The 13,085-nt window shown below is 32.5% G+C and overlaps 1 pseudogene; it reads left to right on the top strand.

Annotated features, from left to right (window-relative positions):
• LOC122808566 overlaps positions 1 to 2,843 on the top strand; it is a 791,543-nt pseudogene extending 788,700 nt beyond the window's left edge.
• The last annotated feature ends 10,242 nt before the right edge of the window (positions 2,844 to 13,085 follow it).

Genomic DNA, 13,085 nt, shown 5'->3' with positions numbered 1-13,085 from the left:
GGTGAAATGGAAAAAAAAGAATCAAGAGAAACAGCACCAACAATTGGTAAATTAAATTATGGTTTATTATGTAGTAAAAATGTAGATCCTTTACACTGTGGCGCACTTGAAGAAGACACAATAGCAGTATATTTTATGAGTTTGACTCTTCTAAAGTAGTTCCTCTGTAGGGGAGGCATTATCCAGATCTGCTGTTATTACCAAATGGTTTATTATTTCTGTGTCCTATTACTGGGAGGTACTCTTCTCTGATGTCAAAACATGAACAAGTATATACACTGATCTGAACTGATATGTCAGCATTCCAAAAGAAGACTATCTTACACCAAAATCTTGAAAGCAGTGCGATATGGCTCCAAAAGTTACTTAAATGTAACTAAGTGTCTTAGCACTATTAAAGCTAATTTTCTGTTCAAAATTATGTAACAAATGCCATTCCTAACATCCTGGTTAGAATCATACCACCTAACTCACTAGTGTAAAAAAATAAATAAATAAATAAACTAGCTAAAGCACACTATATCTAAGTCACCAAATCCAAAGTGAATACACTCCTCTTCTGGGCTTGGAAAATGTTCCATTTCCTTTGCCCCACAGCCAGAACAATAACTGGTAAGAGTCCTTCCACAACTCGAGTCCAACCTCCTTCTTACTGCAGCTGCCACCATTCAAACAACCACAGACAACATCAGCGGGTTCATTACCCTATCCTACAGAAAGGAACAATACTGCTTAACATTCTCCAAAGCCAGATGGTTTCCCATCCCCTAAAGAAATACCCTGCTGTAAGCCTGTCCTCTGTACACACTGATCATTGACCAAAGCTTCTCATATTTTACACTTAGAATCTCTGATAGACTCCTGCCAGCTTGCATCCCAAGATCACTAACAGACTCTACAACACCCCTACTAACTCCTTTCCACAAACTAAAAAGCACAGAATACTCCTTTTCAGTGCTTGTCCCTACAATATGGGGTTCCATCATAGATGGCTAAAGTGCGTCTGTTCTTTCAACAACTTCCATAGAGAACTGAAACTATTCCTAGAGGCATATGCCTCCAAAATAGCACCATCCCCTGAATCTATGCCATCACCCCCAGTAATTTCATACCCACAAATACAGCACTTCCAATCATTTTATATCAGTTAATATCCTGCTGATAGCGTCCCACACAGTTCCACGTCTTCCTTACCATTTCTTTCCTTTACTTCATCCATCTTATTCTTACTCATTTGTACAAACTCCCTCCTGCAGCATACCTTCCCTGTAGTGATGCCCTCTCCCATTTACTGAACTGATCGCATATATCGTTTATCTTTACTTCTTGCTGCATTTTCCTACTGTTACTACTTGACAGTCTTATATCTGTATTTCTGTTCTGGGATCTTTTCTTCTAATTGCCTGTTTTTTTGCTATCTAATATTCTTTCATCATTGTATGTTCTTAGGTAAATACTAGGCTAGCTGCCCTTGGGGGGCATTTTAAGCCTATCCAAGTTCCCTTTTGTGCTCAAAATAACCTATCCCATTTGTTTATAGATTGGCCTTACCCATCCCATGTTGAATAATTATATATTATCCACAATGAGAATTACTGGGATCATACCGTAGATAATTTGATTGAACCAATGCATGGGGTAAAACATTTAGGAGCTGCCTCTGTCCATTAGTAGTACAGGAGGCAGTCCTGGGGTAAATGTTCTGTTTCCCATCTGTAGGTGTAAGTTGCACTTGAATATGGTCAGTGATGAACTTGGTTTTATGTGTGTTTTATGTGATGAACTGTTGCTGTCTTAACATACCAAATTATCAAATGTTATATTTCTATGTGACAGATAAACATATGGTGGAATACTGCAGAACTTTGAAGTTGCATGAGTCATGTTAAATTCCCCTCATTTGAGGAGGCATTGTTCTTATTGGAAAAAACATGCAGCCTAATGAATGCTGATGTTCTGCAGGAAAAAAAATCCATATTTTTTGGAATTTCACACAGACTGAGGGATGCTAAATGATGTAGCAATGCTTTAATATTTTAAGAAAATAACGCCCAATAAATGCGTTCTAATGTTGATGTTTGATTTACCTTCTTTTCTTGGTAGGTATGAGTACAGTTCCTGAGGTTATTATTGCTTGTCACTGTGGGCTTCGTGTTTGTGGTATCACCCTCATTTCTAACAAGGCAGTCATAGATTATGACAGCATGGATAAAGCAAATCATGAGGAGGTACTTCAGGCTTCCCTCATCTGAGCTGAGGCACTGCAGAAACTTGTGGCTATCCTCATTGGCTGGATGGACTAATGCAGTAACAACAAAGAGGTTTAACTGTGAATAACCATGGATAAATTCTGGAGAAAATGGCATGACACTAGGAGTAAATGGAGACATTCTATGAACAGTTAACACTTGTCACAGATGTACAGATATCAACACTGCATGATGTTACCAAGTTACAGTGCAATACTCATCACTGAACAGACATGGATGTTTGAAAAGAAATATATTGAAATAAGATATTATTGCATTGATTGGCTCAGCATGGAAGCAGTTTCCCAAAACTCAGTTTGATTTTGGTGGAGAAATTCTTCTTTTCCTGAATTACTGCAACCTTGTAATTGATCTTAAAAGTTAATCAGATGGAAGGAGACAACTTCTGTGTTTTTGAATAGACACATAATCTGATCATATCACCTCTACATAAATGTCCTAGAGATAAAATCCAAACTATTTTTACATCATATTTATTATCCTTCTGGAACTAATATTTTACTTGTGTTAGGACAACAGTAAGTCTCCTTAGCTCAAAACTCAAATGTGCTTAATTCTGAAGGAAAAAAAAGTAAAATCCCAGTAGATTCTGATTAAAACATCAGCTAAGTAATGAATTCATGTAATTCGCTGTATCAAAATGGCAAGCATACTGCTGCTTTGCTTCTTTATACTGGGACTGACTTGTAGAAACTGGTGTGCATTACTTGTAGAAAAGAAACATGAAATGTAATGTGCTTGTACCAAGTGCATAAGTAACACCAGCATGCAAGTAATATACATGACAGAGATGGTGCTGAATATTAAAAGTGACAATGCAAAATTTAATGAAGTTAGATGTTACAATAACATCTAACAATAAATAACTGTGGAATAAATAAGCCCTTAAGAAAATAACAAAGGTATGCAGCTTGATTTTAGGTATACAAAATAAAATGGAGAATGAAAATTACACTTGTCTGATTGCATATAATTAAAAGACTTTCAAGTAGTGACCTACAGTGAAAGGATTATGATGAGAAGAGCACAGGAAGCAGCTAATTTCCAAATGTGAGGGGAAATGGTATCTTAGAGTCATATAAGAACTTAATGTTCAAAAGTGAGGCATTAACTGAAGGCAAAAAGATTTAAAACAGAATTGGGAAATGTTAAAAACAACAGAAGACCTTTGAAAATATACATAAGGCAAAGTGGAAATAACAGACCAAAATAAATGCTATCAAAACAAATCCCAACAGCCTTTGAGGCATGCTTTGAAAACATATATTGAGATATAGACTGCTGACTCAGTGGAGTATTGGATAATTGATATGTAGCTCACTGTAAATTCCTGGCAGTCCTGGGTTAGATGACACCACAGATAAGAAAATAGTGGATACAGATCTCACACTGATTCATGTACTGGGGAATATCTTTAATAAAAAAAAATCAAGAAGCTTCATCCTGTAGTTGTGGATTTGGCTTCCTGCCCAGTCAGTTTGCTGTGTACTATTTCCAAACTTTTTAAGCAAGGTGCATTGCAAATGTAGTGACTCATACAAAGGGACACGATTTGGAGGTCAGTAAAAAGTTTGACTATAAAAATAGTAGGTCATACTGTTACATTTCAGCAGTTTACTACCACCATAATAAAGTATAACAGGTTTGAAACATTGGATGGATGGATTTATATAGACATGAGTAAGATATCTGATATTGTGAATTTTAAGCAGACCAAAAAGTAAACCAAAAGATATGTAAATAAATGCTTATAGTCTGTATTTGGGACTGGCTGATTTGCAGAAATTGGTATTTAAAAACAAGCAAGTGTTTGGACTATCCAAGCCCATCTGTGTAGTGTGAAGATATAAAGCCCTAGATACAACCTCAGACAATCTGAGCTTGAATAGCATCTTAGGTAATGGAACAGCCATGTGGGAGAGAGCAAAAATGATCCAACAATACTGACACATCCATTTTTAAGTGTAGAGGACATGCTTCTATCTGGCCAAATGCTGCCATGAAAATGAAAGGTTATGTGGCATTGAAATGGCCTGGGCAGAGGACATTGTCATGGTGATCACAAGCGTCTCATGGTGACTGTCATTAGAGTATTGGGGATAGTATGCACATGCACATACAGAGGTTTGGGTGCAGGATACCCCACTGTGATCTGGGTATTGTGTTTATGCCAACAACCATTGGTGAGATTAGGGTCTTACTTTAAAAAATGCACTCATTGCTAGGATGCTAGCAAGGGAAAAATTTGCTCCATGACTGCGTAGATATTGATCTCACTGATTAGCTCATGCACTTACTCTGGGGAATTCCAAGTGGAGAGGGAACATATGGGCTCAAGAGCAATAGGAGCAGGTCTGGTGGTCAGTTGTCATAGTGCAAAAAGAACCAGGACAAATATAAGCAGGACATAGATCTAGTATTGTGATTGTGTTTAAGGGATGTGAGTGTGTGTGCAAGGATTTACAGGTTATAGGTGGAGGAAGAGCTAGGTAACGGGCATAAGTTTAGCATTGTGTGCATGTGTTTGTGTAAAATGTGTGTGTGTGTGACTATCTTGCATGATGGTGCTATTAGGAAAGGGGTTTTCATAAGGTAGCATGCATGGTTGAGGTTAGGGGCAGTAACAGGTTTAGAGTCAGAACAGGAGTGATGATGGACAGGGGGCTTAGCACTTGGAAATAAGTACCACATGGGTTAGTCTTGCACCCACAGCTGTTTTCATTATCTGCTAAGGCTATGGATGCATTGGTTTTCCCAGGTGACACTGTGGTAACATTTGCAGATTATGCCAAACTGATGGCAGTTTTAAATTCTTTAAATAAATCCCTAGACCTGATCTGTACTTTGTCAAAAAATAATTATTGATGCACAGAAAGAAAACCAAGTATGTTAGGTTTGTTAAAGAGCTATATAACTTCTTGTGCTATAGGAGATACCATTTTCAAAAGGACAGATAATTACTAATTTTGGGCAGTCATGAATTGGGAATTCAAATTTAACATCTTATTGATTAATGTTGCCAATATATTCCCTGTTAATTTGATTATTTTGACACTTATAAGACGTAAAACTGGACATACTAACTCATCCGCTTACTTTGGTTATCAGAAGAAAATTAAAGATTCTGTCTGAGCATCTTAGGAAGAGGAAGATTTCATGCACTAAATTGTCAAAAGGGGATTTACCTGGAAGATAAGAAGACTAAAGAAAAGGAAGGAGATTAGATGTACTGAAATATCAAAATGGGTTTATCTGGAAGATAAGAGGAATAAAACTGATTTATTCAGAAATGAAAGAGTATTTACATTGTTTTTTTTTTTTTCAAAACAAGTTTATTGTTTTAACATATAAGAGAAATATCATAACAATTTTATACAAATAATTAAAAATAGGTATTATTATAATATTCAACAAAACAACTAAAGTATTTACAAAGACATCCACTACAATCAGATCAATTAATTAAACTAAAATACTGTGCTATTGAAATTAGAATTTTTTTAACAAATTTTGTAAATTATCCCATACAATAAAATGTGATGTTTTTCTAGTTGTTCTCATTCTAATTGTGCTTATTTCCATATGACACATTATATTCATAACATTTTTAAATTCATTGAACGAAGGAGGTGTATCTGAAATCCAATTTCTAGTTATTATTTTCCTAGCCACTGCTAGGATAGACCATAACAAGGGAAGCTTAATCTTTTTAACACATTGAGGTACAGGTGTGTTGAATAATATAAGAGACTTAGAAATAATGAAATTATCTGTAAAAGAGCCTGCAAAAATTCATTAATTGACTTCCAGTATTCTTTCAACTTCATACAGTCATAAAACATATGAGCCCAGTCAGCATTAATTTCTACATTACATCTCTTACATAGATTATCTTTATTATTAATTTTATTCATCATCAAAGGTGTATAAAAGATCTATGTAAAAATTTCCATGTATAAAGTCTCCAGACAATGGAAGATGTAGTTCTATAAGCAGATTCCAATATATATTGTTTATCTTGTTGAGTTGGTGGGTCCCCATTAATAGAGGTGAAATAATTCCAGTATGAATCTACATTGTAAAAAGTTTCTTGTCTGATAATTTTATGTATATATGAAAGTTTACCTTTATCAGAAACTTTATGCTGTAAATTTATTATCAAGTAATCAATCAGTTTTGGAATAGATTCTTTAACTGTTATAGACATTAGATCTATTCTATCAATGAGATGTTGTCTAAAGATCTGAACCTCTAACCAGCAAGTTTCTCTTAGATCAAATTCTTGTTTTAAGAAATCTAGATTTTAACTTTATTATCAGATATCAGCTGATACCAGTACTTTAGATTATTATCTATAGCTAAATGAGCTCCTTCAGAAGTAGATGACATAAGCATACCCTGAGTATAAATTATAGGAATACAATAAAATTCCATTCCCTATACTTAGGGTGCATGAATATAAAGTTACGATAACTAATAATAATATTTAATGGGTAACAGACCATATGTTTAGGTGTAATAGGTGAAGTACAAAATTCCTTTAGCAACCACAACATGGAGTTATTTATAATCATATTTTTATGTGTTAAGGAGATTTTCATAAAGTGCATACTAATTAGCTCCCAATAATCTTTCCATTTTGCGACATATGACCGATCTATTAATAAAGTAATAACTTTTATAATAGAAGAGATAATATATAAATTAAAGTCTGGAAAAGAAATACCCCTTGAGACCAGCTATTAGTATGTTTCTTTAATGCAATCCTAGGTCTATTAGGTGCCCATAAGAAATTTAACATTAGTGTATTCAGTTTCTTGATAGTTATTTTTGTAGGTGAAAGTATTATTGATTGTATTAAGTATAAAATCTTGGGGAATATTATCATTTTAATAATTGTAAGTCTCTCCTCCATAGTAAAAACATATTATTCCAGGTATTAAAAAGATTTTGTATATTAAGAAAACAGGTATTATAGTTATTATATATAATAGATTTAATATCTTTAGATAGTATTATACCTAAATAAGTTATCTGACCTGAGTTGGGTACATATTTAGTAAAATCACTAATGGGAGTATTTTTTCGTGTATATATAGGTAGTATTTTAGTTTTTCTTCATTGAATATTAAACCAGAAATACTTTTAAAATTCATCATTTTATCAAATAAAGACTGCATAGAAGAATTAGATCCTGCTGATGTAATTAGAACATCATCTGCAAAAAGTTGAATTTTGATGTTGTATTTTCTTCTATTTCAAAACCCTCTATGTCAGTACTGTTTCTAATCAAATTAGCCCAAGGCTCCATTACTAAAGTGAATAATAGTGGAGAAAGTGGACATCCTTGCTTTGTACCTTTAAGAATGGGTATTTTTTGTGAAACATATGTTCCTACCTTAATATAAGCCAGCGTTCCTTTGTATAAATGCTCAATTAAATTTACAAATGCATCAGAGAAATTTGTGCATTTCAGTAAGGTAAACAGATAGTCCCAACTTACTGAATCAAATGCTGAACCTATATCAAGACTAATGAGTGTTAAATCTTTCTTTTTCCTATTTGCAAAATCAATTAATGTTAAAGTTCTTCTTATATTATCAAAAGTATTTCTATTTACAATGAAGCCCATCCGATCTATGTCTATAATGCCGGGGATAATTGTTTTCAATCTATCAGCAAAAATACTCATAAACATTTTATAATCAACATTAAGTAATGAGATGGGTCGATATGAAGAACATCTAGTTGGATCTTTATTAGGTTTTAAAATTGGTGAAATAAATGTATATTGCCAAGATGGGGGGGGTTATTAACTCAGTTTGGGCCAGAATAAAAACCTTATGTATTAATGAATATGTAGTTTTAGAAAGGATTTTATATATCTCTGGTATAATACCATCATTACCCGGTGCTTTGTTTGATTTAAGCTTATTTATTTGTGTAATAACTTCTGTATATGAAATACTCTTGTCCAATAGTTTAATCTGTTGTTTATTAAGCTTTTTATTCATGTTTGTGGTTATAAACTCCTTTATTTTATCTTTAGGTTCCATGTTAATGTTGTTATGGTTAATCTTGTGAAAGTGATTTCTAAATTCGTCCAGTATTTCTGGTATACTAGAAACATTCTTCTTTTTCCTTAGAGAAAAGATTTCTTTGATATGGTTTTGTTTATTCAATCTTTTTGTTTTATTTTTAAGTCTATGTAAGTATTGGGGGCTTATTGAATAAGACAAAAACTTGTATTTCTCTAAAGTTATTTTAACTTTATGAGTTAAAATTTCTTTGTATTTCTCATTTAGTTTGTTTATTTCTTCAATAACTTTCTTGTCTATAATATTTTCTTTATTATTTACATTGTTTTGATTAGGTACAGAAGGCAATGACATCAGCAAAACCCACAAGGATATTGACAGACAATCTGAAGCTGAATGGAAAAAACAGTAGTTAAGAAGAAGCTATCTACATAACATTATAACTTCAACAAACTGTCTGTAGAGATAGTAAAAGGGGAGCATAGTAGGACTATAGCATAAACTTTGAAGGAAAATAACAAAAACTGATGGGAAAGTTTTATTTTGTATGGCTGCAAGTATGTTTTTCTCACAGAAAAACAATAAGAACTTGAAAAGAAGACAGCAATCAAAAGAAAAATGAGAGCCAGATGCAGGAAGGGTATCGTAGAGTCACACAAGCTAGTAGGCCTCAACCATTTGTTTAAAAGGGGTATAGACAGACTGATAAGAAAGCTTTATCTGTTGCCTGGGATTATGAATATTTTCATGTGCATCTTTATTAAATATGTTAAACTAATCACAGATAAAAACACCCTAGTCTGAAGCTACACTAAGAATAGAGATAATCTGTAAAATTAAAATTGTATCAGTCTGCAGTACAGTATAAAAAGGGAAGTAACAATGTTACTGTTTGTCAAGTTATCCAGCAACTTTAACAGGAAAGGAAAACAGGGATGATTATGTGAACATGGTTGCACGGTATGGTGCACCTTAAATGGTACCCTTGAATTATACAGGGAATGCAAATGGAAGAGAAACTGGTTTACAGAAAGCAAAATAATATTGCATTAATAACACTTGGTACACAATGAGGAACAAGGATCTTAATGTGGAAGCACTAAAAAAAAAATCAAGAAATATAAAGGAAAAATAGCCATCTTACAGAATGGAAATGTTTACTTAAAGGCTCCGGACTTTGTATACCCATGGAATTTCAAACAAAGTCTATGCAAATTATATACATAAAATCATTTAGCAAAGATACTGCTATGTCTGATAAATATACAGCTTTATACAGCTTAATAAAGTTATACCTATTAAGCTGTATGCAATCCTTAAAGCACCTTGCACTCCTTAAACAATCTTTGTTCTGACATACAGAGGTCAATGAGCAGTAAAGTATGCTTGTTAGTTGTTATTGATATTTATTCAAGATTTCCAATGAGGGCAAACAATACATTTCATATCATATCATATGCAATGCTTCTAGGTCTTGACAAACTAGTTGCTGCTTTTTGAATGCCTTATGCATTGAAAACTGATAATGAGGCACAATTTGACAGATGCCATTTTAAAAAGTTTTGTAAATATTAAGATATTACACAAATATGGATGTAACTAGAAATATGTTGACTAGTGCAGTGCTTAATGCAATATAAGCAAAGCTATAAGAGTAGCTAAACCCAGGGGAATTCACTGAAAATATCAATAAAACAGCATGTTGATAGCCTATAAAACATCCTTTCACTCTGCATTTGAAGCTTTGCCAGCCAGGCTTCCACTTAAATCCACCTTTACAAAGAGGATTGATGAAGAGTTTAGGATCAAAGATCAGACAGAGAAGGACAACTTAAAAAAAATGTTGCTAAAGGAAGACAATCTGAGGAATAACTATATGAATTTCCACCAAATTACATTAGAAATATACATATATTGTACAATAATTCTATCAACAGTTTTTTTCATTAACAGTTCTAGTAATAACATAAATATCAGAAACAGAATAAGAAAGGTTTGAGCCTGTCAACAAATATATCCAATTTGTATTTTGAACCCTTTTTTTAATGTGTTTCACTTAAAAGCATTCATAAATGCATAACAATATCTAAATATAATTAAATGCCTTTGTGGGTAATGCAATATTTTATATTTTACTCACAAATACTTTTATTCCTATGATCCATCCATCCATCCATCCACCCATAAACCCTTTTTCCCAATTTTTTCACGTTGGGTCAGGGTATCTCTTCAGCAATGCCAATCATCTAGAGCCAACATTCCTATGATCATAAACGATAATTTCAAAATGGGTATTTAATAATACTCAAACTACAATAAGTAACTTTTGTAGTATCTAAGATCCCAGTAATACTTTAATACCACTGCTCCTAAACAACATAAAGGGTTTGAAAATTTTATTTTTAAATGTATCTGTTAAGCATATACATTAATTAAAGCATCAAATTTAATCCAATAAAAATAGCCTGATTACTGTTTTGGGTAAGCATTTTGTACAGCTACCTGAAAGACAATATGATTAGTCTAAATATTTCCCTTTTGTAGTACATGGACACATTTTAGCTTACTACCATAGTCTTTAGCACCTCTATTGACTCCTTTCTATCTATTATCACACCACTAAATTCAGAAAATGTAAGTCTATACCTAAGATTAGTTTGTTAAAAAGCCATACATGAGTGGATGGGGACTTTACCAAGAAAAAAGTATTCTTCTTTTTTAAACAATCTTACATTCTTCATCATTGTGGTACTAGAAACTTTTGCAATTATAAATCAGATATGTCTGTAAAGCAATTTATCACTCACTTATTCCACACTGATAAATCTATTAAGAACTGATCTTGCAAAATATTTGGTAACTTCAAAATTAGACCTATAAGACCTTTTTTATTTTAGTATTTATATAGGGATGTCCTCTAGAAAGACAATCTGTATTATAAACCTGCAAAGTTGTCTAAGGTTGTAATGTGGACTGAGTATTGCCTATTTCAAAATATACATTCAGAATATGCTGCATTGCTGAAATCATATTATATAACAATCATTCTTTGTAGTTTACACTCAGTACAAATGTTTATAATCCCTGTATTACACAAGTTAAACTCACAGCATATTTCCATTGGTAGTCGGTAAATACTTTTTGTGTCAATGTTTGAAACATATGTAAAACATTTACTGAAAAACACAAATGTGTTAAACTCTTATAAGAAAAATATATAGCATGTAGTAATTTCACAACAAAATGGAATAGCAATGGGTCATATTGGGTGAATTTGTAAAAACATATCCAGCAGTCTCCAAAAATATTATTTTGTTTGCATTAAGCAAATACTGTAATACAACCTGCTGGTATGATCTTTAAGAAAGCTCAACCAAGCATTACCTAAATGTTAAAAAAAAATAAATGGATGGATATTAAATAATAGATTTAGAAGGGTGTTTAAAACTTGGAAACTGGTATGGTAATTGATTTATATATATATATATATATATATATATATATATATATATATATATATATATATATATTAATTTTATGGTGAATGTGTCCAAGATGGAAGACAAAGGTGCACTACAAATATAGTTACTTATCTGGGTTGTATTACTTTTCAGTAATATTAAATGTAATAACCACAAACAAGTTGTTGTTTTGTCTTGCAGAATTGTTATTATGCATTGGAATTAAAAAAATAATAAAGGATATACTCTGTTAAGTGAGAATCAGCACATGCCTTGGTGCATGATCATTTTTTAATTCTGATAGATATATGAGCTAAAAGGTATAACTGGTACCTTGACAAATGGAAGATATACTATCATCAGGCAGTATTTTTTCTCTAAAACTCTACCATAACAGTGATAGGTACAAAAAATTATGTACTGTGACTTTAATGTTGATACTGAACAATCAGTTAACATTTTCAGTTCAACTTAGCTGTCAAACTGTCATCAAACATTTCTGCCAATGGTTATATTTTTTGTCACTTGATCTGGGATGATAATAATGTATTTCTTTTAGCTGTCATATGAAATGCAAGGATAAGCAAATTTGTTTTCCAAAAATGTTTTCTGCTAACAAATTTATTTTTGCAAATGTGACAAATTGTGAACTTGTACCACAGAGTCATAGCCAGTTATAGCAATGCATTCCTGTTTCTATATATAGAAATGTATATAGGGTTCATCTTTGTTTTATATGGAACTGTTCAGACAGGACAATAATTTATAAACACAGCAGAAAACTAAGTATAGAAAATCAGTACATAGATTAAATTATTATAACAGATAAGAAAAAGTTTCAGGTACATTCTGAAATGTTAATAATCCTACAGCCATCTCCCTTTCGTAGCCAGTTAATGTTTTAAGATATCATAGTTTAAGTTCCATATTGACAGCATTAATAAACATATTCCTCCACTTTCTGTAGGAAAAAGAGACAGTTTGTTACAATAATTCATAATTATGTTTCAGATGGCAATACATGTTCTCTAAATTATCAGTCCTTCATGAAATTGCTTGAATATGCCCCAAGAAGGATAGCATTTGTTCAAAATTGTTTAACTTTTTATTTATTATTTTGAGTCATCAGTTATTGATGTGGAGATATTCCTATCAACAATGGATCCAGGTTTCAAATTTTCTTTAACCATGCCAGCAACACAAATAAAATGCTGCATTTATGTCTAAAGTATGACAGGCCCTGTAAAATATTTCTTTCAATAGCTTGCTTGTATGGGGACTTTGGATTTTTAATTTTGCTCCATCTTTAATTGTAC

Source organism: Protopterus annectens, chromosome 8.part0 (assembly GCF_019279795.1).
Source record: "Protopterus annectens isolate FY-2018-M chromosome 8.part0, PAN1.0, whole genome shotgun sequence".
In the NCBI taxonomy this organism is placed as follows: domain Eukaryota; kingdom Metazoa; phylum Chordata; order Ceratodontiformes; family Protopteridae; genus Protopterus; species Protopterus annectens.
Note: the sequence above shows the minus strand (reverse complement) of the source record. Positions and strands in the feature narration are given on the sequence as shown.